The sequence below is a fragment of the Phasianus colchicus genome, chromosome 9 (assembly GCF_987193195.1).
Source record: "Phasianus colchicus chromosome 9, bPhaCol1.hap1.1, whole genome shotgun sequence".
Taxonomy (NCBI): domain Eukaryota; kingdom Metazoa; phylum Chordata; class Aves; order Galliformes; family Phasianidae; genus Phasianus; species Phasianus colchicus.
The window spans coordinates 20,316,699-20,344,686 of NC_143444.1; the positions used below are offsets into that span (position 1 = coordinate 20,316,699).

The following is a 27,988-nucleotide window of genomic DNA, read 5'->3' on the forward strand; positions in this document are numbered from 1 at the left end:
TCTACTATTTTTTTCTTAAATAGTCTTTCCTGGCAGCTTCTGCTGACCAGTGTTCTGATTTCTCCCTGTCTTTTTAAAAAATAGAATGACAACACAAAAGGCTGAAATGGCAGTGACCTCCCCGCTAGAATTAGTTATCGGGAGACACTTTCTATCAACTAACTTCAGCTCTTTTCAGAGCTCTTAGAAAGAGAGCTGTGACTTATGTGAAGAAAGAGTAGTTATTTAAGAAAGGGTTTGCCTGTTCTCATTCAAAAGAAGGGAATTTACAAACACACTTTGTGTTTGCTTTTAATTAGAGGTGCAACTAAACTAAACTATAAATTACATGGCACACTGCATTTGTGACTTGATTATACCAGAAATTAGAAATGGTGATTCCAGTTTCTTTTGGCTTAAAGATTTGTCAGTCTTAAAATTCCCAGTCCAAATGAATCACACTAAAATGTAAATCAGTTCTAATTTTTACAGCATTTTATGTAACGAACATGAACGTGATTCCATAAAATTCAAGGAATGCTCTCAACCTTATTTGGACTTTGATGCTTTGTACAAAGCAAATGGTTTTGAGAAATAAAAGCAAAAAAGCAGAATTCTATCTTAATCTTTCATGAGACAAAAACCACCTAATTAAAGATACATAAGTAGCCAAAGAAATACAAAGAAAAGAAAACATACGGACAATATTTGCAATTTTTCGGGCAGGTATATCACACAATATACATATAATGTATTATTAATTTCTTCTAATTGAGAAACATTGTCTCTTATCTTACAATTCTGTTTTGTTTCTTCCTAATGAAAGCGTGCCTTATTGCTAAAACTTTCTGCAATGCAGTGTGCTCATTGCGTGGTTAAAGCAACACACCACATGAACCCGTGGCTGTGCAGTAGAAATATTTTAATCTCTTCATTAATGTACCTCAATAATCTTAACCAATTTCAGGTCTTCTACTTGTGCTAAAAAGCCATCCAGGCAAGAAGCTACTGAAAAACAGAATGAAATGTGAGCCCTTTTTGAAATGCTGAGGGGAAAGAGCTTTGCAGGGAAGGTAAGGTGCTTGTTCTTGTCAGAGAACATGGCTAGCTGAAAGGGACAGTAACAACACTAGGCAACAGGGTCAGCCCCTCATGCATTAACAACCAGCATATCTAGGAATTAGAAATACTCCATCTCTACTTGTGCAATGAGACCTGGACAGAATTGAGCCCTGGGATACCTGGGGGAAATGCAAAACCTCCCTGTGTTAGCTCTCCACAGGCTGCTCTACAACACAGTCAGTGCACTGGAAACTTTTGGCCCTTGTTAAAACACCTAGCCCATGAACACAGCATTTGTAGCAGACATTTCACAGAGGTTTGATTATTTTAATATTTGAGACCATTGAGATCTTTACAATTAAGTCAGGCATATTAAATGCCAGTGATGATAAGATTTCAATTTTTTTATCCAGTTTATCCAGTTGCTGCATGTCTATTAAATAATTTACTGTTTTAAAAAAGTCTTAAACTGTAGACCTAAGTTACTAGCAAATCCTGCTGAATCTGAGAATTTCTTTTAAGTGCCAGCAAATTCTTATTACTGCAATTTTTTCTCTTGAATTTGAGGTTGATACATACAGTGGATTTTACTTTAATGAAGAGAGCAAAACATTAGAAAAAGACATCAGTGAAACGAGCATCAGAAAAGTATTCAGGTAAATCATAGCGGAACCCACAGAGGAGATACAGATATGCCTGATCTTTTCATTACTCCATAAATCTATTTGGTTAATGTGGAATAATCAAGTGCCTGTGCCTACTTAAAACAAATAGTACTAGTACACGTTTTTCTCTGTATTCTTCAACATGTAGTTTTTAGACTGAGAACTCTTCTTTGAAGAGAGCAAAAAATGATCACAATGCCGTGTCTAAACACGGCAACATTCAAATTCACTTAGCTTTCCTCATATGAGATAGGGTTGATTTACACAGACTAGCAAAGCTCTGGCATACCTGCATTACTATTTCTTTTCAGAATACACTATTTCTCATTTGCTCTATAAAATGAAAAAAAAAAAATTCCATTCCTTTGCATCCGATGTGATTCAGAATTGTTAAGTCTATCACGTAGACACAGTCAAATGCACTCTGCAATTAATACAAACCAACTTCACTGCACTTAGGTAGCATGCTGACTGATGCACATGCAAGACGAATGTTCATACAGCCTGCTCTGGAAGTTGAAAGCCTTTCATTTAATGCATACTACAAACATAACGTGATTTGAAAAGAGACAGATTTTTGAAAAAACTTGAAGAATAGAAGGAGAATGGAGGGTTGGGAGAGAAGATAGGAATAAAATTCTTGGCTTACAATGCTTCAAAACACATGTCCAAGATGACATAACATGGACAAAAAAAAAAAAAAGAAATAAAATAAAATAGGATGAATTAGTTCAGTCTGACAAAAATAAGACTTAATTTGGGATCTTTTGAATGGCCTCAGAATTTGAGACTGATTCCAGAGAAGATGCATTTTTTTTTAGACTATATATTTGGGAACTACAGGATACATGATCTGATCATTTATCTGACAAAGGACAAAATTTCTGCTTGATATACACACTGTGCCATTAAATTCATGAAGTCTCTCTGCACTGAGATTTCCTGGTTTATGGAGCTGTAGCGTTGCTTCCATAGAATTAATTTATGTAATATGCAGTTAAATGTGAAGATTTTGTCCTCATCACATTCCAAGAAACAGTTTCAGTAATTCAGTTAAGTTGAATCGATAGCAGTTATACCTCTGTGTATGTTACGGGCAGTCATTGACTGAGAAAGGAAATTCTGACTTTAGGAGTAGCAGACAGATGTCAGGATAGCTGACAGCTTGAAGACGCAGAGGACACCAGACTCAATGCGTACGTCAGTGGCAATGCCTCAGCCCAGCAAAATGCCACCCAGCATAAACTTGACAACTTCTGTTAGAAAGCACAACCCAGGGCAGAGTGAAGATAATGAAAACTGTCTCTCTGCCCTCAACATTTAACAAACATCTGTCCGATCTCTACAATATACTCCTGCAAACCTTTGTGCTGACCATACAAGAAAATCTCACATATCATAAATAGCACGGTTAGCTACAGAAAAACTTTTAAATAACTGAGGCAATTGAGGCTTTTAAATCCCAGGAGTATTTTCTGTGCTCAAAATACCTTCCAAACTAAAAAAACTAGGGGCAGAAGAGCAGAAACCAAAATGCTGAAGGAAAGTGCGACTGAATTAATCATTAGCTATCACTCCTATAGACTAATACAGAGATCAATAAGCCTGCATTTACTGCTTAAGGAACACTTTGTATTTTCTCAATTCATACATGAGTGTAAAAACAAGGACAAAGAGAAGTCTCAACCAAGCTTTGTATGCAAGTTAATTAAGCTTTTGGAGTAATTGTCCTCTCATAAACCTCAATGGATTTCTCTCAGTTTCTTTCTCAGATACTGAATTCCCTAAGGATTTTAATTTCCTCCTTCAGTTCCTAATTACTGTACTCCACTCGGGTTCCAGTTATCTTGTTTTTCCTCTCTGAGTGCTGCTTTACTCTTTCCAGCTCCTTACTCCTCCTCCCTAGGATCCTGTTTCCCCAGTTGAGCTATTTTACCATGTTTTTCTGGGGAGTCATTTAGTATCTTTTTCTTTCTTTCTTCTTTTTTTTTTTTTTTTTCTCCAAGTATTGATGGAAATCTGTCACTATAGCTGATTTGGAGATAAAAATAGCATACTGTTCTCAGCACTCTGCATCAGCCAGTCTTCCCCAACCCCAGCCTCCAACACCAATTCAGCAGGATTTCTTGTAACTGCAGGCTAGCTTATGCTTTATGGTTACTTCACTGAGAAAGAAGCCCATTTACTTACAAAATCTTTAACAACTACCTTACTTTTGGTGGAATTGCACATATCTATGTCCTATAGGCTGCATGAGCATGTAAAAACCACAGTCTCATTTATCTTTCTACAGAATAATTGAATGCCTTCCCAAAAAACCAAGACCAAAATCAACAACAAACAAAAAAGAGAAAAAAGCAGAAAACACTCTCCAGTCCCCCCTCCATTTCTTTTCAAGAATGTTACACTTTAAAAAGTCCCCTCTTGAAATGTGTGCTAAAAAGTTTAATTTGATGTTTAGGAGTGCTCAAAAATGTTCTAGCAAACAGTGTTTATGGAAGAAAAAAGCACTATACCTTTTATAGTACAAAAATCAAAGGTGGCTCTTCTTGCTACTGGTTTTACTCAGCAGTAAAGAGAAAACCTTGCAAGTGTTGTTTACACAGTACTAAACCCTTGTAAAGTCGTATTGAAACAAGTCTGCTATCTGACCTAGCCCTTAGGGCTACTTAAACACCTGTGGATTTATAGAGTTCAGATGTCTACAAGGTCTGTGCTGAAGTTCATTTCCAAACCTGTGCCCCACGTGAAGTGCTTTGTTGGCACGGTTAAGCCATTACTGCTTGTTTCTGGTTTGCAAGAAATGTTATGAAACAGAAGTACAGAACAAGGAATACTTATCTATATACACAGACTGAAAATGAACTTATCAGCTAAATACTCAGCATTCAGGTTTTTATTTGCAGAAGCTTAGCTTCACTAAGAGCAAAGCAATGCAGGGAGAGAGAGGAACTGTCCTTCTCTGTAGAAGTAAAAGTTATTCCCCAGTACACCGTATACATGTAAAACACATCAGACCATCAAGTTTAACTAGAGCACACACTACTGCAGACAGTTTACTGGAGGACTCCCTCTCATCCGTCTCTCAGAAAATAAACTCCATACTCCCCTACACCTCAGATCACAGTAAATAAAAACATAATCCATGAGCAGAAGAATAGGATGGAATATGTTCTAAAATATCAAAAGTTTAATTGCCTGGAACGCTTACTGGTTAAATTCTGGTCCCACAGAAATCCACGTGGCTGACCTGAACTAGAGCAAGTTTTCATTGTCCAGCACATCTGAAGTATATCTTAAGTACTATGGATCTCCAAACGTCAAAGATGCTTGCTCTCAGTTTAATTCTTTTGAAATCATAACACATTAAAGATTACAATTAAGGCCATAATATTAGTATTACCTTATCAGTTATACACATTTTATTTAGATTCATTACTACTGTCTCTATACCTAGAAGTTATAAAAAGAAAAATGTTGGTAGAGCTATGCTTTTAGTATGTTTCTCATGACTGTGCACTACAACTGGTAGTACTCAGGTTTTCTGTGAGGTCTCCAAAGGTTTCAGAAACAGACAGCCTTGCTTAGACAAGGCAGAATGGCAGCGACTACAGCAAAGGCTGTGCAGGAACACGTGGCTCTGCTCAGCTGCAGTGCACATTGACAGCTTGTGGTTTTATTGAGATTTCACATTATTTTTTAGAGCCCATCTTCTGAAAATATCAGCTCAGAAAAAGCTTGAATATATGATTTTACTGTAACCCATAAGTTCATAAAAATGACAATAATAATAAAAGGAATACAACTTGCTTTTTTCTCTGGTTCTTTAATTCCTTATTTTTAAGCCAATCTCATAAAGCATAAATATGTCACCTTATTTTTCCAATGCCAGGACTGGTAAGATTGCTTCTTAGAACTCTGAGCAAATGCATGCTGAGAAAGAGCTTCAGGAAAACATGCAGTCAGTGATTTTTTATTTTATTTTATTTTGACTACTAAGCTAGCTTTGTTACACAAAAGAGAGCAAAAGCAGCAATTGTCTTACTTTCGTCCCATATCTCTGCAATGGCTTTAGGGAGGTTTGTGCTGCCAATACAGAACAACGAACAGCAGCTGCACATACACCAAAGCTGGTTTTCGTACAGAGGGATGAGGGAAATATCTCCATGCCCACTTCTTGTTGTACTAACCTAGAGCACAACTGCATATATCCATGTATTTCATCTGAGCCACTTTTATGGTGTAGAAATCATGTTTGTGCACCAATGAATTAGGAGTTGCATAAATGCTAAATGCCTTTAATATCAGACTCACAAGAAAACCCAGAGCTCTTGTGGAATGCAAATTTCAAATTAGATTCCTTTTAAAGAGCAGAATAATAAAAACAGCTGTCACAAATTTAACAGTTTTCACTTTTATATTCTGCTCGGTATGGCTTTCAGTAGTTAGGTGTGTATAATAAACCACTGCCTTGCTCGGCCTCTTGCTGATCTACCCTGTTTACATATTGCTAAATCTTTTTTATTGTTTCTGACAATATGTTGTTTCATACCTTTATACCTGTACTTACATTGGCTTTATTGCTGGGTTACACTAAAAAACCCATATCTATTTATCTGCTGGGAATTGGCTTGTACAAACATTTTCCATGATCATCTTTTCTTTTCCATTTAATAAACGTTTATGTAAAGACACACAGAAACCCTGTACCAAACACACTGGAATATAATAATTGCCACCAGTCCTATTATTATGCGAGGAAGAACTCTGGCAAAAGCAAGAGGTGATAAAGCCAATGCAGATTATTTATCTCAGTTGTTCTCCATACTGAGTCCTTGAGGTCTGAGGATGAAACAAGTGCCTAGCAACTAACTAACGGCCCGTGTTAGCATCCCTTTCTTCTCTGGCTTTATGTAGAGAATTGGGCCCTCACCAGGAAAAGTCACTTATCCCCTCTTACTAAGAAGATCCTCATTTATCAACAATTGTCCATGCATGCAGACCTCTTCATCCAATCCTGCGTATTAGCCATACTCAGAAAGACTGACTGCTGTGCACTACATAGGAAGAGTTAAAATACGTGACAACTGCAAGCAAATCTTATTCACATAACTATTTATACAGACACAAAGGTTATAAAATACCTTTGTTCTGACAGCTGCCAAAGGATGGAAAAGTAGCACCAATCCAGGGAGCAAGACGAATCTAACTAATCTGTTTGGAAACTGGAGGGTGGAATCACAGAATCGCCATCTAGAGCTTTTTATCAATGGCACAAAACCAGGACAACACAGAGGCAAAGGAGAGAGGCCTGACAAGTCCCATCCAGTGAATGTAAGATTCATGCATCTACTGCCTCAAGCTCCCTGCCCACACAGCTGCATTGGTTGGGTGTATTTGCTGATCAGTGAGAGGCTTCCCCCATGCCTATGTCTCCATGTACTCAGCTCTGTCTGGTAATGGTAACACTGAGCAATGCACTAGCCAGGGGCTCAGTCAAAGCCCCTCACCCCATGTCAAAGATGTCTCTCTGGGCTATACGTTGGCCCATATCAAGCCTCCAAAACCCTAGGGGAACAGGAGGCTTAACCTGAGAGCTCAGTACTCAGGTCAGGGGTACCAGAACAGTTAGCAGCAAAGCAGAGGAAATAGCGAAAAGGAAGTTTGGGGATTACGGTAGTAACATAGTAGTGAAAGCTCCAGAAAAAGCTCTTATAGTGTGTGGAGCAGAGCTAGTCCGTTTACTTCATAACTACTTGGCAGTTAGCAAAAGGAAGCTCCCTGTGGCACTCCAGCAAAATCATTTTGCTTGCTGGGGATGATAGCCGTGCAAGGTCCCTGCAGTAGCTACTGAAGAGCAGGGAGCAAAAATGAAGGCTAATGAGTCTGAATTAAGATGAATAGGGTAGTGACAATTAGCTACTTTGTCAAAGCAGCAAACAATCATTAAAGGAAACCTTTCACAATGTAAAACCATTTGTATAAAGGATGCAGTAAAGGGGACATCAATTCTGCAAGGCTGCAATTGAGTTTGATCTTATTGCTAACAAGGCTGATTCTGAAAAACTTGGGGAAATAATCAGCTATTTCCCACCTTCAGTGGAAACACAGCGCTATACCCTTCATTAGACTTCTTTCCTACTACTTGGTTTGCTGGAAGAAATAATCTTCTGAATCATTAGAATACTTTGATGGGACAATTTGTTTTTTCTGTTTGAAGTATTTCCTACTGCAATAAGCTGCTCAATGTAAATGCTAAAATACAGATTTTCAGAGAACTGGGGAGATATCTTTAGGTTTTCAAATATTAAGACAAAATGGCATAATTTTGTATCGAAGTCTGAATTTTAATGAGCAGCTCTATTGATAATCACTGAATATCTATATTTATAGAAAAATGGAATATCATAAATACAGAATTGTGCCATTATCTACATGCGTTTCATTTCTCCATACATACAGAAATTAAGAGTTTAATTTCTGTATCAGTGAAAATATGGCAATTTACACCAGAACTATTAGTCAGAACATAAAATTAGATCTAATCAGTATGTTGGCTCAGTTTTTAAAAGTTGGATCTAGGTAAATTTCTGTCATACTTACATTTCTGCCTCACTGGAGGAAGAAAGGCACAATACTGTGCTTCTTCTTTACAGTCATTATAAAATACACTTTTAATGCCATTTATTGTGGTGCAGCAGAATTTGCAATCTAAATCTTTAAAATGCACAGCAGCAAATCAGGGAAGTAAATCAGTAAAAATTTGATGAAACTCAAATTAACAAAAATTCTATCTCTAAAGGTTATGTTGGTATCCAATAAGAATTAGTAAAACCACTGAAAGGAAAAAAACAACTATGAATTCTTATTTCTATTATATAGAAAAAAAAAACCAAAAACAAACAAATAACAACAACAAAAACCCACACCTTTAAAAAAAACTGGTGGGTTTGAAAAGAGTCCAAGATTCCTTAGGTATATACACAATAGCTGCTCTTTTGAGATGGAATCTCTGTAGTTTTATTGATTCTGTATTCTTCATTGTGAATATAGGGTATATATTTAAAAGAATGTTTTACAGAATAGTGTGGGAATTTTAGGAATAGAGAAGTTAATGTTTACTAATTTTGGTGCACAAAATTTAATGTGAAGAAAACATAGCAATTAATCGGAATACCCTCAGGTCAATATGAACGGACACAAAAAAACATGTAAGAGTTGAGTACAATTGACAATTAAACATGTTGGAAGCTGGCTTTGTACACGTTTTTATAAACATAAGTACTTCAGGGTTATTTGGAAATATGAAATATTATTTCATATCACTGTTCAGAAGCACTACCTCATAAGTAATGTAACAATCACATAGGCAGCACAAACGTGTAATAAACTATATACTTTCTACCATGAGCACTAGGTTGGAATATAAAATTGAGAAAAATGAAGTATCTTTTTCTCCATAACATTTAAGTTTTGATGAAAGAAAGAACCTTGCAAAAATCTAACTGCCCTTTCTCCAAACATATACAGAGACAAAGTTCATATTTTTGCTGTTTATCTAAATTGAAGTTTAAAGTGTTTTTGTTTTCTTTGAAACTTCAGTGACTGTGGGAATGAATTCATACACTGAGCAGGGTATTCTTTTAGGCGCATACTTTCTACTATTGTTATTAATAATAATAATAATAGAAAAAGTATAGCAGATCAAACCAGAAGGAGCGTTGAATATATTTGCTGGGAATTGCCTCAGGCTAAACACCAGGGACATGAAACAAACTGTTCTTATCACCTTTTTCCAAACACAGTGATTTAAATTTACAATGAAAGTGCCAGCACCAGCTGCACTTTAAGAAAGCACCACATGTCTTGATGAGCTCCAAGAAAATGGAAAAAAGCCCAGTTCAAGTTGGAGGTGTCATCTTCCTCTAGCCAGCTGGGTGACACAAAGCTGAAAGCGATGAAGTGCTAATTAGAGGTTGATGAACAGAATCTCAGAGTGGAAACTTGTCGAAATAGCCTCTACTGAATCATAGCCTTATAAGTCTGCCCTTATCTTCCCATACAGAGCACTGTCAGAGCCAGGGAAAGACAGTATGAATCCAAATATCTATATGGTTAGGTTACAGGGTTTTTATCTCATACCATATGTCCACTACATCTTGGAGTTATTTAAAAATTGCATTATTTTATATCATGTTGACATCTTTTCCTTTAGAATGCCTAGATACTATTGCAGGAGGACTACTCAGAATTCTTTTAATTCTTTTTTTCAGAAAAAATAATTGACATTAAAAAAAAAAATATGAGAATAAGCCAATAGCTTAACAAGAGGTATGAATAAGGTCACACAAAAGAAAGATGAAGAAATGCAGAGAAGTTAAAAGAAAAAATCATGGTTATAATAGGTATGAGTTTAGATTTGTTCTTCAATAAAAGGGAGGTAGAGGGAGGCTTGAGCTGGCAAATTTGGTGCTTTTTTTTTTTTCTTTTTAAATAACGTTGATGCTGAAGTGCCAGCTTTTTTTTTTTTTTTTTTTTTTTTTTTTTTTGGCAAGTATCTTCTTCTAATTGGCCTGCACGCAGAGTGCTGAACATGCTGCCAGGCTGGGCAGGCAGGCAGGGTGGTGCAACCCATGAAGCAGCAGGAGCTGCTCACACAGCAGCAGCAGCTGATCTGTGCTGGGCTGCGTGGGGCACCACCAGGCTCTCCAACACAAACTTGTCCCTCCTTCTTTTTCCCCTACCCTATGTTTCTCCCTTTTTCCACCTTACCTATTCATCCTAAGCATTGCTATCCATACTGTGCAAATGTTGATGTCACTACATCCCTCTAGGTAATGAATCAGTAAAGCCCTTAGCAGATGTTACTGACTTCTGTGGGAGACAAATACATGCTGAATATTAAAAACAAATTCAAAGGTTCTGTTTATTAATTGGATTTTGTCACCCAGAATAAGAATGAAAATCTGAAGGCAGGAGAGGAAAGCTGAAACCCTTCCTGCACTAATGCGGAGGCACTGTGCCGCAGCACTGCCACGCTGTGTGCTCATGTGCTGTGCTACAGCCAGATTTATTTGGGTTCATCAGCTTGGCATCAGCATGCCCTATCTGGCACTTTTACAAGCTTTTCCAAATGACACTGCATTGCCACCCAGGAACTGACTGGCTTTATGACAATACGTATTTCTTATTAATGAAATATCAAGCCTTTTGTAAACTGTAGGTAGTAAAACGGTCATCTTGTGAACATCATGTAGTTTGTAGGATAGAATATCACCAGAAATAAATTGTGCCAATAGCTGAGTAATTCTGGAACACCTTTCATCACATGTGCCAGAAAAAAAAATGCATAGACCTGATGCATTCACAAATACTTTTCCCGTTGCTCTTTAAAATTCACTGTTGATCAGTTTTAAAAATTACTGTGCAGTTTAGGCTAGGCAATTCTTTTTTGCTATAATACAATTTTAATGAGATAAAAAACTACCACACCTACAGACCTGTCTGTTGATATGAGCAGAAAAGATGATGAAAACTTGAGGACTAAATCAGATGCCAAAAAATACATGCTTTACCCTGAAGAGCACACAATTTGTGAATATGAATCCCAAATGATGATTTTCTGAGTTAACAATATTGGCTGTACAAAATCATATTTTAAACATTTAACACCTTATAAGATATGAAGTGTGCTTTCACATTCACTTTAACATTTGTGATCTCAGTGTTTTGTTCCGTTAGCCTATTGCTTCAGAAACCTAATTCAGATTAATTGTAGGGAAAAAAAAAAAAAAAACACACCAGGAAGAATCCATGCTCTTTTGAAAATGTCAACTCCCATTAAACCAGCTCTCCAAAATAATGATGTTCATCTGATTTTTCTCTCTTTGATTAGGCTTGTATAATTCTGTATTATCTTGGTAGCTTTGATGCCAAACAAGATTAAATTGTCATGTACAGTATATTAAATTTATAATCTGAATAAAAAAATCACTTATAAGACACTCAGAAACAGTATCTCGAGACACAGCTACTACATTTACATAATTTACACCACTAATATGGCATTATTTCCTACTGATTTATGGCCAATTATCAATCGCTGGTCAATACTTGGAATCAATCACTATAATTATTTCCTTGTAGTCTCTTGTTTAGCAGTGATAGAGACAGTTTTATCAAACCTCACTGCAACATCAATATACACATTTCCTTTACAAAATAATAGTACATTTTGGCATCTTAAATGTGCTTTTTCTTCAAGATGAAGAAAATATTTTAACTACAAACTCCAAAAGGTTTACAGCACCATCTTTTTACATCTGACATATACTTAAAAATCTCACACAAAGAATACAGATAGGACTCCCCGGGATAAAAGAAAACTGATGTGGTAGGAGAATCCTGTTCAACAGTAATGTGATGGTATTGTATGTACTCTTTTTTGTATTTTATAAAAATGGATGAAATAATAGCTGATTTCTGCCCTCATATCCAGATTTCACTTCTACTCAAAATCAGTCCTAAAGCATGCAAACAAAAATCTGCATTTGAATTCCTAATGATTCCTCCTATTGTCTCATTGCTGCTACAACCTGTCAATCACTGCTGAAAAGTGCTAATCACTCCCAGAAATCCCAGTCTCACAGACAAAAGTACCAGTCACCAAAAAAATAATACCAATTGGTCATGGGTGGAAGGCAAATCTCACTAGGGATCTAACTGCACAATGGAGTTTATTAAGTCCATTTTGCTGTAGTCTAGCTCTGCTAGCAGCATCCAGCAGCTTCAGACTTTAATTTCAAAGTCAGCTAAAATCCACTGAAGTAACTTATATTCATTAGCTAGGCTTTAACTGAACTGCTGTGAAATCTCTTGGCTACAAGGGCCTTTAGCAGAAGCGGCAGCTTTCATTTTCCGCTTAAGGAAAACAGATTTACTCAGATGTTCAGTACCTTTTTCTTAAGCAGTTTGCTTTTTACAAGCACTTAATTCTTCACAAAGATGTTTCTTTAACAAACTGTACACATCTTTGACTAATAGTACACATGAAAAAAATACCTTGCTGTTAGTACTCTGTACCTTGCCAGTTCCTCTCTGTTACAACATCCAACTTTACCAGGAAGAGTAGCACCATGAGTAAATATCATGCATCATAAAATACTGCTGCCTTAGGTCACAGAAACTGTATTTTATGTCACAAAGGGGAAGGTGGCTAATTCAGTAGCCTGCTGTATCCTAAAAAACACTTTTTTTAAGCTTCAGTGCAGATTGCACTGTTTGCATTAAAAACTATAAACACAGACTGTGTTTTCCTGTTACATCAACTAAATACTTAAGTATGTTTGATCTTAATAAACTATAATTAAGCAATATACGGCAATTACCTTTCAGAAATCCCTATAGTGATTATTATCTCTGGAGCTGACTTGAGGAGGCTGAGTATGTTTCTATTTGTTATGTGAATTTTTCAATTTTTTTAGAGGAGCGAGATATTTGAAATGGGTGAAACATCTTAGATAAGGAAGCTTCATCTGGCATTAAACACTACTGCAACAAGGAACTTTTCTACCAAGTTGCTGTTTAAGTTATGTTTACTAATTACTGCAGTGGAAAGATGACCTCTGAAAAACAAAACAAAAACTAAAATTACAATATATACATTACAAAAATGTTTACAAAGAGACATAATATGTACACAGCTTTGTGTAATGCGTGCCTGTTGGCTTGGCATGGTTGGATTTCAGCAGGGTTACAGCCCAAGACTCCGAATACTTCTTGCTTCAACCCATAGCTCACAGCCTAGAGTGCTCCTGTAGCACTCACTGTTTCCATAGTGCAGGGCAAGTACTTAATTTTATTTTTTACTCAATCCGTGTCCAAAACCTGAGATGTTTGTGGGTTTTTTTAAACAAGCATGCTAACAAGAACACTTGGTTTGCACAGTTCAGATAGCTTTTTCTATGTTACAGTTTAAGGAAATAGCAAGTTTCAGCATAGTGACTGCAAAGCAGTATAAAGAGCTCCAAAATACAGGCTCATTGATTTACTTCTTGCATGACCAACAATGCTCATTCTTTTGGACTTATGATTTTAATACAAACAATAATACAACTCAAATAGAAATGCATAAACAGCGAATCAGGAGGGGAAGCAAGCTTGTACTTCAGATTTGCTCACTTGGTGATACAAGCCACTCCAAGCACATTAATTCAGAAGTACATTAATCCACAGTGCCACCTAGCCACCTGTGTATATTTAGTTTAACTGTGACAAAAAGAAAAGACTAAACTGTAAAAACCGTTAACCTTCTCACCCTTCCCTCCCCTCCACTTACTAGACGTAGATGGAATAGAATAATATTAAAAAATAAAAATAAAAAATAGCCCAATGTGTTTATAGCAGCTGTTACTGACCCAAAGGAAACCTGCAAATCACAGAGCTAGGGCTCTGTGTTACACTGTTATTACTCCATACAACATAAACTGGGATATTAGCTACTGAATTAAAATGAAGAATTCTATAAACACCTGCTTTGTGCAACACAAAACTTGTTCTTCTGAAACATGGAAACTCTTTCACTCCTTTCCCATCTTTTTCCTTCTTTTCAACTCTAGTCTTGGGATGAAATTAGATTTTACATTATATTTATGTTGCAAGAACATTTTAAAGCTTCAGCAAGTACCTTATTTATTTTAAGTCTTATTATTGTAAAAATAAAGTCAGGCTCGCAGATATTAAAAACCATCCTCCAAATATGCATCTCATAGATATTCTCAACGAGCACTATTCCCACAGCAGCTTTAACGCACACCGAGTGCACCACGCTCCTCTGACAGAATGCTCAAAGCATTGTGTACTTCCCAGCTCAAGGTGTGACAGAACGGAGCTGCTTTTGAACCCTCTTTCTCCTTTAGCAGAAACTCACAGTATTCCCTGACGACCTTTTACAATTTACACAGGGAAGCAAAGAAAGTCAGAGAAGTGAGAGAACAGAGATGTCCCCAGCAGCCCCCCTAGGCCAGGCCTGAGGCCCGTAAGTGAGCCCTCCACTCTGCAGGGCTTGACGGATAAACAGGGCTGCACGTGTTGCCTCGGGTCCCACGCACCCTTGGCAATGTCCAGACCTCAGACTCAGCCCACCAGACTGGAGAGGGACCGATATAAGTCTACTTTACAAATATCCCAGAAAGTAATTCTAAATGATCCCCAGTATATATGTTAGATCACTGCACAAGGACAGCATAAGAAAAAAACTTAAGGTGGTGGAAAAGAAAGCAACAGAGAATAAACCTTTAAGACAAAAGTTTTCCCCCTTCTACACAGAATTTGTCATCTCTGTTCAATTTCATACCAGTAGAACCAGCAAACCTTATAAAGGAAAACTGGCTCAAAACGAATGTGTACAAAATGAAAAAAAAAAAAGAAAAGAAAGAAAAAAAGGAAAAAAAAGAAAAAAACAAAGAAGCCACAAAGCAAAAAGGCAAACAAAGAAATGAGTTGTTTCTGACAAGATAAAACCAACAATCCTTACTTCATATTTCTCTAATGAGTACAATAGTCAGTTCTCAGTTTCCCCGTCTTTGATACCAGACCAAGACTGGTGCCGGGAGACTGCAGACTTGCATATTCTTGTTTTCCTCTTAAAATCTCATTTTGGTGCTTCATTTATTAACATCTCAGTACAATGTATATACACAAATAAATGCTCATCTTTTTCTCCTTCTGTATTTTTGAAGTAAGGCATCTTTCTCATGGGAATATTTTTCCTGTAAAAATACTTAATCCTGACAATATGCATCTCAACCAATAGACCAAAATGTGTTGAATATATCAACAAGAAAAAAAAAAAAAGAAAGAAAAAAAGAAAAAAGAAGAAATGAAGATTAAAGGATATGTAAGTAAGAGAACATTGAAACAAACGATCGTGATTTGAAAATTAAATTTTGTGGATAAATCCTCAGGCTTAGCAACTTCACTGTAAATTTCAGTATCTGTGATTGGTTTGACCAATACAAAGCATATACTGTTTCAAGCATAGAAGTTAAATTCAGTGTTTCTTTGGATATTATCCTGTCCCCTTCCCTTGATTGAGAGCGAGTCCTTTCAGCACAATTTCAATGCTGGTTATTTCATAGCAAAGTAAATGCAGTGGTCAGGATGATGACTGACACCTGATCCAAGACAATGGGGTAAGGACCGAGTGCTTGGCAGCCTTGTGCTTTGACAAGCTCTTTCTTTTGATGACTGTTAGCCATTGTTTGATAACTACAGACTTCCCTTCCCACAGACCCCTCTGAACTCTGCTGTCTTTGAACAACACATGAAATACGAAGGAAACTATTTACCAGTCAGTAATTGCAAGCCACCCCTCATGTAAAGGTAAACGGTAATGAGGAATGCACAAAGAATAGCTGGTACTGTCAAAACTTTGGAGGGGGAGGAAAAGGGGGAAGGAAAGCTTGTAAAACATAAAGCCATACAAAATGCCTTATGGACTTATCCAGCAGTAACTGTATCAATTAACCATGCTAAAAGCTCTAACTCAGATGGGCACTGCACACAGCGTGTCTGCCAGTGTTTTATTATCAAGTCCATTATGATGAGTTCTTGTCGTAGACAAAAGGAGAACAGAAAAAGAATTCAGGCTGACAAATTAGACTTGAAATCAGTTTCATTTACATAACGACTGGAAGTTCATTAATAAGAGAGTTTTAATTATTCATGCTCTTGTTTCACTAGATACAGCAGTTTTCCCCCTGCTGTGCTGGATGTCTGGATTAGCTAAAATGAACCATAGCAAACTGATAGACTGCCCAGATTTCTTATGTTCTTTTCTGCTTTCAAACTAGGAAGGAGAGAACTTGAGCGTGGAGGAGTAGGAGAAGGCGGGGCTGGGGGGTGCGGGGTGAGAGAAACCCTTTCCTTCTGCTCGTGTTATAAGATGCTAATGCAAAAGGAGATTTTTGAATTCTGCTTTGGGTACAACCTTCTATTTGATGAGTACTCAGCCTCCAAATCCAAGCCAGAAGAAAAAAAGTTTGGGATGCAGATTCCAAATTCTGTATCTACAAGAGCTATTCTGAAAGAAGTACCTCCTGTTTTATTACGTTGGTGTTTTGGCAGTAGAGGTTGAACCTTCCTCCCAGAATCCCATTACATTTTGTTGCTGTGTGACTGATAGCAGCTGAGGGGCAGTCTGACGCGATACCAACTAACATGGAAGCACATGTGAAGCAAAAATGTATAACTGAATTCATTCACACAGAAAAATGATACCCATGGAATGTTTATGGAGATCAAACAGTGCGTGTCAGCACAGTGGAGTAGTGGGTGGTGTTTCAGCAATGGCGATGGCATTAGTGGGTCACCTCTGCTGGTACAGATTTTACGAGCATAGCATATTTTGTTCACCACTGACAAAAATGCATAGCTAATGGTGGGTCATTATGTTGAAAAATAGTGTTTTTTTAGCTGAGACTTTGTTCTACCAGCTAGAGCTATTTTGCTCTTTGAATCTGTTATATTTTCCATGGTAGTAAATAGGAGGCATTACTTTCGGAGTGATCTATGTACTTTCCAACTCCTACTTCCTTATTTAGATCACTTTAGATTCATCACCCCATTGCTGAAATAGCTGGGCTGATATAGCCAGTATGAGCAGAGTCTTTCTAGAGTATAAGCACATTTCGTCATTTACAAAAGGTTGCTTGGCATCCATGCTAATGGAAGAAATAGCAGAAAACTGACTTTATGTAATCACCATGCTGGGTTTTTTTTTAAAAAAAAACTTTTTTTACATGTTTTCTTTGAGGTTATTTAAGAAAAATAAAAATCAAAGAAAGGAGCCCAAAAGCTAATACAGAAAAGTGTAGAAAAAGCAAGATTAATGGGATCTTCAAAAAACAATCATTTAAATGCAACAGCTGAATGGACAGATTTATCAAATAAGGATACATTTTTCCCCTCACAGCATCTAACAAGAAGCTCCCATTGACTTCAACATATCCTGCAGTGAAAGAAGACGACCTGTGGATTTTACATGACTATTTGCTATTCAGTGAAACTTGAGGGTCCTACTCTCCCACTGCAGGATGCATGTAATACCCATTGAAATCAATGGGAATTACTCTTATGTCCTGCAGCACACCAGGCCTCACAGCTACAAGTCATGAACTATGAACACTGGCTACTATGTCTACTATGGTAGACAAAGTGAGAGATCTGTTTGAAGACCAATGCTTACTAAAAGCTGAAACTTTGAAATTATTCCTTTTCCTCATAGCACGTAACTGATTTAAGAGATCACGGGCCTTTTCTTCCAAAATTCGAAGTATTTTGGAAACAAAACAATGAATGGAATGAAAAAAATTTGTCTAGAAATGAAAACAAACGATTCATCTCCTCTGGTTTTTACTTTTGTTTGCTTTTTTGTTAATTTTCTCTCCATCTTTGAAAATTAAGAAAACAGGTAGAAAAAAAGACAGAAAAGTCTTAAGAGGACAAAGGCAAAGGTAAACATCTGGATCATGTTTGTTCTGACACTTCTTTTCAGAGCCTTTTCTATTGCATTGCTGCAGGGGGCAAAGAGGAGATGTTTCTTGTGTTATGTTTGAAATCAGGTAAAAAAGTATTCAGCCATCTAAATTTAATCAGTATGTTGCAGCTTTCTGTTTGGTTACTGATAGATAGATAGTGCATGTATCTGGTATATGATTTCCACATTAAATGTCACTGAATGTGTATCACCTTTTATCTCATTATTATTGTTATTAAATGACAGCAATTCTAAACAAAGAAAAATGAAAATACAAGGCTGGAAGTCAGTAGTTTTAGACTACATTGTCTTTACTATTGTCCCTCACTGAATAGCCTGCCTCTTGATCCTAGGCCAAACCATAAATCCCATCAGCTATGCTGATGGCTAAGGAATATATTCATAATTAAAATTCATCAGAACTGCTCTGCAGGGCTGGATAAAACTTCTGAAAGTCACTGTTCACCACTGTGAACACACAGTGCACAGCCTGACCTTTTAGTTTTCCGGCCTTCTCCCTGGAAATAAGGCAATAGCTTTTCCCCAACTGCTTGGTTTACTCCATGAATACATTCCTCAGTCAGGTAATAGTCATGAACACAGTAAAAATGAAATGAACTGTTAGATTTGTGTTTGAGAAGATTTGGTTGATGCTGACAATTTCCTATCAGTCTGTGAGTGACAACAGAAACATAATAAAGGCAGGAATGGTATATGGATGCATTAACCGTGTAATGTGTTTTCGATTGGGCTTTGTGGGAATAACGTGAGTTTCTTATAGTCAGCTCCAAATTTAGGTTGTTCATAAAAAAAAATAGTTATAAAGGTACAGATTTTATAAGGTCTGGTGCAAAGGAGGTCCGCTTACCACACAGACTTTGTATGGACAAAGACATAAGCAGAGATTTTTCAAAAAGTCACTGAGAGTATTCCAACCTAGTCTATGGATATAGCTTATTCGTATTGTCACCAATATCCCAGACAGACGATATACCTCACATTCCTATGGGAGATCCCCATGTTTTTAACTGTTCCCATCTTTTAGGAAGCATACTAGGCAGTTCCCATTGCACAGATGGCATGCAGTGCCTGACTGAACTAGCAGACTTGGTGCTGTCTCAGTGCCTTTTACTGGCAAGAATTGATTGAGTAGCCCTGATTGATACTCCTAATACTAACTGGACAATCTGCCTTGCTATGTTTAATCCACAGACCATGTGGCTGTCAGAAGACACTTTTTTTTTTTTTTTTAAATAAAAACAGCTTTTTAACAATTTACATTGGCGGCTTTTTTGATAAATTCTCTTTCCTAGTTTTAACATGTTGCTGTCTCTGCACATCCTTTGTCTATCACTGGATTTTCTATAGAAACTATCCTTCGTGTCTCAGTGTATATTTTGAAGTTTTAGAATCTAATTCAGAAATCCTGTATAATAACTTAGTGAAAAAGTGTCACGAATGCAGTCATGAAAAAATATGGATATACACATCACCTCTTTTTCACTGACGGATCACATTGCTGAAAGTCTGTAACAAAGGATAAAAGCCTCAAACAACACATTAGAATAAATTAAACAGACTGAAGGACATTCAGATTGCTGTTTTGGCCCATCTTTACAATACTCTAAATTCACACTTAGGCAAGACCTGACTGTCATAAGTGCTCATGTACAGACCTTTTAACACAGAAATTAAAGATGAAAATTGCCTATCTTTCACCACTGCTTTTTGAAAAAGACTGAAACCTACAGCACGGTTTTGAACTTGTCAGACAATTGTTTTATTTAATGGAAGTCAGAAACTCAATCACATTTGGCTTGCTGCACAATATGCAATGTAGTAAACCTGCATTTATTGCACAGTAAGGAAATTATGTACTGCTCTTTCTTTTAGGAAGATACTTGGGTAGAATGAAAGATACAAAAAAAACCCTGATCTTTGTTATCTCTGTTTTCCACACTTACAGTCTTCATGGTTTTACCTGCGCTCACCAGGTAATTTCCAGTTATTCACTAGTTCCCCTTTAGCCTCAGTAAGGAAATCTTCAAGTAAGGTTAGTGCAGAAGATTAAGACTGCATTAAGATTAAGTCTGAAATGTTCTGCTACCAATTAGCCCTCTAGTATTTCTGTAAGCCTTGAATTTTTGATGCGATCAATGACACCAAGTGGAGCCATCTTCTGTGGAGTGGTTATTAAAGATATAAAAATCAATACAAAGATGATACTTGGAAATCTATATCACAAGATAATGAATCACCATGAGAGCCAACTAAGAAGGAATGTCAGCAAACCAAACAGAAGGTTTGTGCATAACAAATTATTTGATGCCAGTAGAGTTTAAACTAAATTTTGCATGAGACAGAAGTCTTCAGGCAACACTTATGATACATTTGCATGGCAAGACTTTAATGAGATGAAGACACAAGACCAACCAAGCACAGGGCTTTTTGTGCATTAAAGAGACAGAAGGAGTAGGAGATGATTTAGACATATGGGATTAAGACAATAATGCTACAATTTGACTTTAATGACAAAACAGCACTAAAAACTTTCTCTATCAGTAATCCTCATTCAATTTCTTTTAAATGGAACATTATTTGCCTGCACCTTAAGTGCTGATTGTTATTGGAGTTGTGTATTGGAGCTTCACAGGATACTCCAAATTTAATTTGAACTGGGGATTGATTTAGTTGGCTTCAAAGCCAGCTTTTCCTTTCCAAAATTGAGCTAGTGCATGACTTTGCAAGTTCATTTGGGTTTACTGCTTGACACAATTGTATGAGACTTTACAGCATTTATGGTATGTTTTGCCCTGCATGATCTCTTGTTCACTCACATGTACAGACACACGCAGAGAGAACTATTAAAACAAATACTCTTGCTCCATCTCCCTGGGAAATACATTTCCTACTAAAAGTTACCAAGTCAAAAGACTTACGCAGTTCAAATCCATATTATGTGAAAAATGCTATCACTTTGAACTTCTGATATATCAGTAAGAAGGCTCTTAAAGCATTTTACTGTCATTAATTATGCTGTAAGTTTTCTGAAAAATGAGAACAGCACACTCTCGTTTTAGTGAAGGGGGTAAAGAAACTAAAAACTAATACAGGACAAAGAGTTAGCCAGAATTGTCTTCAGCTAAGGGACATTTACCTACAATTGCTTATTTTGTCTATTTAAACTGTGAGATCTTTGGTACATGGCTAGATTACTATGAATGAGTCTCAATAAGGTCCTCTGAACACTAATGGCATTCAAATGAATTATATTAATAAAAACCAGGTAACAGTATCCCCTAGGAAGTCTCAAACATCCCAAATGACAACCAATACTATAATGCATTTTATTCTGCTGTAGCTACAAAGCCAATCTTACTCTAACCTTCACATACTTCTACTCCTTCAAAAATAAATAAAGTATAAATAGGTACAAACTACCTCTTTTTAGACTATTCCTTCTCAAAAGCTATCCGCTCTTCCTTAGCAAGATTAGTGCACCTGAAACACCTGTTGTGATATGACAAAAATACTTGTTTCCTTGTTTTCCTTGACACCCACTGCTTTCATATTTGCAGCTGTTAAGTAGTAACACAGATAATCAGGCTCACAATCACAGCTTTTATGTGCTTTTAACAGGACACTAAATGTAAGCCCTGTATTCTTTGTTAATCAGTAACTTTTTGTTGTTTGACAGCCATTAAGTATTTCTTTTGCAATTTTTTTTTTTTTTTTTTTAGTTTGCAATGTCTCACTTATGCCAAATTCCTATCTCCAAATCAGAAGATTAAAGAGCAACAGCAGCTCAAATCCTCAGCATCGTATGCGCATACCTACAAAGACTCCATCATCTGAGGATTGGCCCTTTGTCCTGTAAGCAAGATAAACACTGAAACATAATAGTAACTCTACAGCTATCTGCTAGAGGTTAGCTGGCAAGTTCAGGAATCAACCATCTAAACTTGTATTGCAGAACTGCTTCAAAACTAGAGAAAGCAGAGCTGTAACATACTTTGTGCAGTTTTCACTAGCTGCAGTTTGGACTTAATTTGTTTCCTGACTTCTTTGCATCTTGAGTCTTTGAAGGCAAGTGAACCATTAGATGTCATAAAACAAGGAGAACTAGAACAGTCTTCAGTAAAAACAAAAACTAACAGAAAAAGCGGATGCAGGCAACATTTCATATGGCTCAAAATGTCTTTGCTGCAGTTTAAATTCTGCAGCCTTGAGATTGTTCTGACACCTCTTTATTGTTCTTTTAAGTGCAAATGCCTAGGTAGCATCAGTATAAATGAAACCCTAGTGTTCACAGATTGCATTCAACGGCTGTTAGAGCTTCTTCTCCTTCATCTGCACAATTTGCATCTATTTAGACTCAGGAATATAGTTTTGCTGCTGCTCGGTGGCTTCAGAAAGGCACAGGATCCCCCCACCACTTAAGGACTGCAGTGAGGCTGATGTTTAAAGCCCTTCCCAGAAGCAGGCCCACTACACTGCTTCTTCTAGGTGGGGGGGAAGAGGGAGGTTGGAATGGGGGAGCAGCTAGTGCTGTGAACTCTGAAGGATACCGCTATGATGTTTAAGGCAAGTGCTCTGAGAGATCCCATCCTTTGTAACCACCACAAACTTTAGAGTGTTTAACCTGAATTGATAGTAAAGATGCTGGGCCCGAGTCTGAGATTCTAGTGTGGGTACTTGTGCCCTGTTGAGCATGCCTCAGAAAGGTTTTGCGCAATGATTTCTTCAGTCCTCTGCCTCAGAGGTGCAAGAAAGAGCGGAGGGAATACATTTCTTACCTATGAAATTCACATTTTTTCTTTCATGGCAGCTCAGAGAAAAAGAGGGCACTGAAAACAGACTGTCATCTTGCTTAATTCCTTATTATTAGTTAAGTACTGTGGATGTGCTAACAAGGGGTTCCATCAAAAATTAACCATTATAGCCTGAGCTAAACCCCTAACTAGTAGCAGGGAAGTGTTTCCATACAGAGCAGTATAACATGAAGTTGATGCTCTGGGTTTGCTTTCTGATTGTCCAAGCCAAGGTAGGAGACAATTGCACTCTTAACAGATACAGAAAGTGCAGAGGAAGCCTATGACTTATTTCTGAGAAAATACTCAGTCTTATGGTGGTTCGGCTGCTCTTCTTGGACAGAATTAGATCCAGAAACCTTTGCCCTTTTGTGGAAATGTTTGCAATAATTGACAGGAGTTGTCCAGAATGGCACAATCCAAAAGCTAAAATACTCAAACTTACGGTAGTTATGTACCCAGAGTAGACTTGAGCTAGGGAGATCTTTAAGTATGGTAACAATTATAACTAAACTAGAGGTGACTGACTATCAAGTGGTTTTTTTTTGTTGTTTTTTTGGGTTTTTTTTTTTTTTTACTATCTTCACAATTATCACTACACAAGTCCAAACTTTTAGTACAGAAGTAGGCTTACAGTATGTAATGCCATTGCTGCTCAGAAGATACATAGAACCACTGTCCTTTCCCTCAAGCAACTCCACTGTTACAATATGCATGTTAAGATGAAAGAAAAGACTGCTGCTATTATAATTTTCCTTTGTTGTGTCTCTCAGGAATCAGAATATGAGCCAAAACCAGAAGAAGGGAATTCACTGTACTAGGCCACCCTGCTGATAAACTAAAACAATAAGTTATCATGTACTTTATCTCACTGACAATGCAATAGGATTATAATATTTTATTTCACTAGCAAGATACAATTGTATACAGCCTCCCCACGTAGTATGCAAAGTCTGGGAATTTGAAAAAAAAAAAAAAGAAAAAAAGAGCTAGTGGATGAAAAGACTTTCTTCCACTCTGATCAACAGAACGAAAATCCAAAGAATCACTGAGACGTAACATATTTCACATTCTCATTCTTTTCTTAAGTAGAGAACATATTTCATGTACAGAACTGAACTATTACAAACGCACTTGGAACCTACGTTATGTGTCCTTTAGATAACCATCATCTGTGTAAAATCTTTGTCATATTTACTCCTTTTAAAAGTATTAGGTAGAATCTCTGCAATTACCATAAGAATTTCTAAACAAATATTTCATTTGTGCATCTAGCTTTCATGCATTATAGGGTAAATCTCTCTTTAAGCACATAAGAGACACATTTTCCTGAAGAAAAATAGTTGTTTCAAGAAGATGAATCTTCATTACATATCCATAAAATCTTGGAAAGGACTAAACTAAGTGATTACTCACTATTTTATTTCAAATTGACATGTGTCTCTTACTGCCTTACATAACTTGTAGCATGACTTCACTATAGATGTTCCATCAAACATGTTGCTATTATTCCCCCAAATTTTATAGCAGAGACAAAGCAGTACAAATCACTTTGCCTCAACCTCCTAAGCAATGGTTATATACAATACCAATTGTCAACTACACTGAAAATTTTACAAATTCGTTTTCAGCTATAACATTTACCCTCTTGGCACGCAATTAATATATGTTCTTTGAACCTCTACATAAGCTTAAAGACACTTTTTCTTCTATTAACACAAGAGAACCCAAATATATTGAAAATGAAATTACAACATGATGCTATTAATAAGCAATCTAAAGTGAGTACTAATGTTGCTTACACAAAACTGTTAAACTTCTTCAGAAAGAATTCAAGGCCTACATTTACACCTAAACTCACTTGCTGACCAGTTGTCCCTGTCCAGTGACTCAGAGATTGCTCTTCATTACTAGAAAACTACAGTTGAGTGCAGACATCATACAACACATAAAACGAGTACAGTTTGCATTTATGTGTAAGGCTCAATTTCATTATTATATTTGCCTGCATTTACCACTAAACCAGTATCAAAGTTTTTTAAATAAGACCACTGGTGGAACACTAGAAGAGACTACTTCAATCACACTGAAAAATCCCAACAGCTTCATTGATACCTAGTTGCATCCATACAGCCTGAGAGGTGAATACAAAATAAACAGATGCCAGAGGAAAGAATAACCACTTGCAAAACTAGCATAGTACCCAGGTAAGTACAGTCATCCAAATATGTTGGGAAGCACAGAAAAAGGTTCATTAGGAACCTCTACAAAGCTTTCCAGACCCACATGGCACTCTTTTTAGCTCCTTAACACCAAACTTACTGACCTCCCTCTCACAAGCAGAGTGTTTAATTGCTACTCTTAGTGCACAAGCAGCACTAGGAGCCACCCCTCTCACTTGCCTCATGCTTCCCACCACCTGGCAAAGATCCCTTGGCAGCCAAGTCAGTGGGATTTCACATTTCCTTGAAACTTTTGTAAAGGGCACAATGTGGATCTTCGTCATCACACATATAATCAAGTGCTTAAGTGGCAGCACGTCATACTGCAATGTTGGCATCTGAGCCTGTGTCCTGAGCTAACTTGCAGGCTCAGTGAACTTACAGTAGGCATTGCATTAATTACCAGCAGTGAAAATTGCCAAAAATTGAAATAATTCAAGTTAATTTAGTGGATAAATACATATGTGGAGTTTAGAGGGGCCTAACTTAATCTCAACTTGATCATAAATGAAAAGAATAAAAGAAAACAATAACAAGAATTCCAAATTAACTCTCCCACAGTAGAATCCCTGTTTCTTTTCAGGTTCTCTTACCTAAGTTTAGGTCTCATTGCTCAGAACTTCAGGTGAAGTTATGTCCCTTGGATGCAGTCACCTGTAGGATGAATAAAACCAAATGAGTGCAAGATGACAGTGGATTGAAAACACAAGCATTAAAAACTAACCAAACAAAACAACCACTAAAAAACACCAAGGCAATCTCAATCATATTGCTAACCAGAAATCAATGTAACTCCATTGGGCAAAGAGAATGATGTGGGTGGACCTTTTCCTTGGTCAGTAAACCTTGAGAAAAGGAGCTGTGGAAAGGGTGAGAGGGAGGAAGGAAAAAACAGCTGACCAATGCAGGAACTCATTCTTTTAGCTGAGAGGAAGCGAAGAATCCCAAGCAGTAGTGAAGAGAGTTAATAAAACAAAACAATCGATTCTTAATCTTGAGCAATTAGTTACTTGAAGAAAGCGTTGTTGCCACCTGCCTATATTGATCACGAAAATTAAGGTCATGCAGTGGAAGACTACAGCTACCATCATTAAAACTGAATTTCTTTCTCATCTAGAGGGAAAGTAGTTGTATTCAGAAACTGAAGAAAGAAAGGTCTTAGTTCTTCCTCTATGGTCTGTTCTTCCCCAAGCACATAGTAAGTGAGAAAGGTAAAGGGTTTATTTTGATTTGCACACTACTGCTTCCTTTCATGCTTTATTTCTTGAAGCGGCACGTGCTCCTTTAAAGGCAGCAGGCTCAGTTTCCCAGGGGACCCCATTGTTTTATATGTGAGTTAGAAAAAAATCATGATATATGTTTGGTTTCTCTTAAATTTCAAAGTGATGGTCAACAGTGAGCTGCAAATAGGTTCAAAGTAAATTTAGCTAGTTACTGTGAAATAAAACACAGTGAAACCTCTCTCAACATCATAATCTGTGAACTTCTTGTCATGTTTTCATTTCAGAAATCCTCTTTCAAACCTGAAGGCGTTCTCTCAAAATCAGCTCAGCAAGCGCTAGATTCTACCAGGTAACTCAGATAAGAAAATTTCCCCTGGAGTCAGCATAGTTACACTCCAGGATTTGACTTTGTGGCTAAACCCATTGTTCCACAGCATCCCCACCCCTACATAATAATTACATTCACCTCCTTCTCTCTCACTTTCTCTTCTACTCATGCCTGCTATTTGATAACAGCCTCAGACTTATTCTTTGCCAAATGAAGCAGACAAGTGTTTCATTACTCATTTTTATTATTTTTAAATGTGTTTATCTTATCTGTGGTTCTGTCTTAAATAATAATAACAATTAATAAATAATAAGGTACTTTGAATGTGTCTGGGAACCAAGAAATGCTTTCAATTCTTTCCAACATTTCTGATCTAATGAAAAATATTTTATTAGAAAAAAATACCAAGAGAAGGACACGAGGAAAGGAACCACAAAAGTGGAGTTACTAATAAATGAATGCTCAAGAAATTCTCCAGCCTAAATTGGCTACAAGAACTTGATTCTAATCTGAGACAGATGATCTTAAATATAATCAAAGGAGGGAAAAAGAGAATAACAGCTTTGTAGGAAAAAAAACATGAAAAAAATCGTATTTTGGAATTAATATCCAAGGTACTAAATAAAAGACTAAATCACACTCACAGCTAAGACAGGAGTTTATTTTTGTATCAGTTTTGATCACTGTGTGGACCAAAGAAAGAAACTTGTTTAATATGTGTATCTAATGGATCAAATTGAGATATTGATACTGTTGCTTTTCTGAGCTTTGACATTCTCAATGCTAAGTATTATTATTATTGCTTGCCTGTATCTACAGCATGATTTCTGAAAGCAAAAGTTGCTGGTTTCAAGCAGAGAAGTAGCATATGTTCAGTTTAAAATTCAAATGTATTTATAACTGAATACTAATGGCAATGTCATTTATACACTTAACGATTCTGCATTAGGCCATATGAGGCAATTCATTTTTCAATACATTTATTAGTACCATACAGAGAAAGAGGAGTTAAACAGTAGCTGAGATTCATCAGTTGCAGCGTACCATAACGTGGTGAATGCTGCCCTCTGGCTCAGGCTGGCAATGGTCACTTATTGAAAAAAAGATTTCTAAAAGTTTAGTGGGAGACAAAATAAGGTTGGTGTTCAAGAGCTCTCCTTA

The 27,988-nt window shown here is 36.9% G+C and overlaps 1 protein-coding gene across 7 annotated transcripts in view; it reads right to left on the minus strand.

Moving 5' to 3' along the window:
* The window catches only part of ADGRL2 (adhesion G protein-coupled receptor L2), a 389,339-nt gene that overhangs the window by 277,535 nt on the left and 83,816 nt on the right, over positions 1-27,988 (minus strand). For all 7 annotated transcript variants that reach the window (XM_090146448.1, XM_090146453.1, XM_090146451.1 and 4 more), the window contains one exon: positions 25,870-25,930. The gene's annotated coding sequence lies outside the window, so the exon portion shown is untranslated. The remainder of the gene's footprint in view (positions 1-25,869; positions 25,931-27,988) is intronic.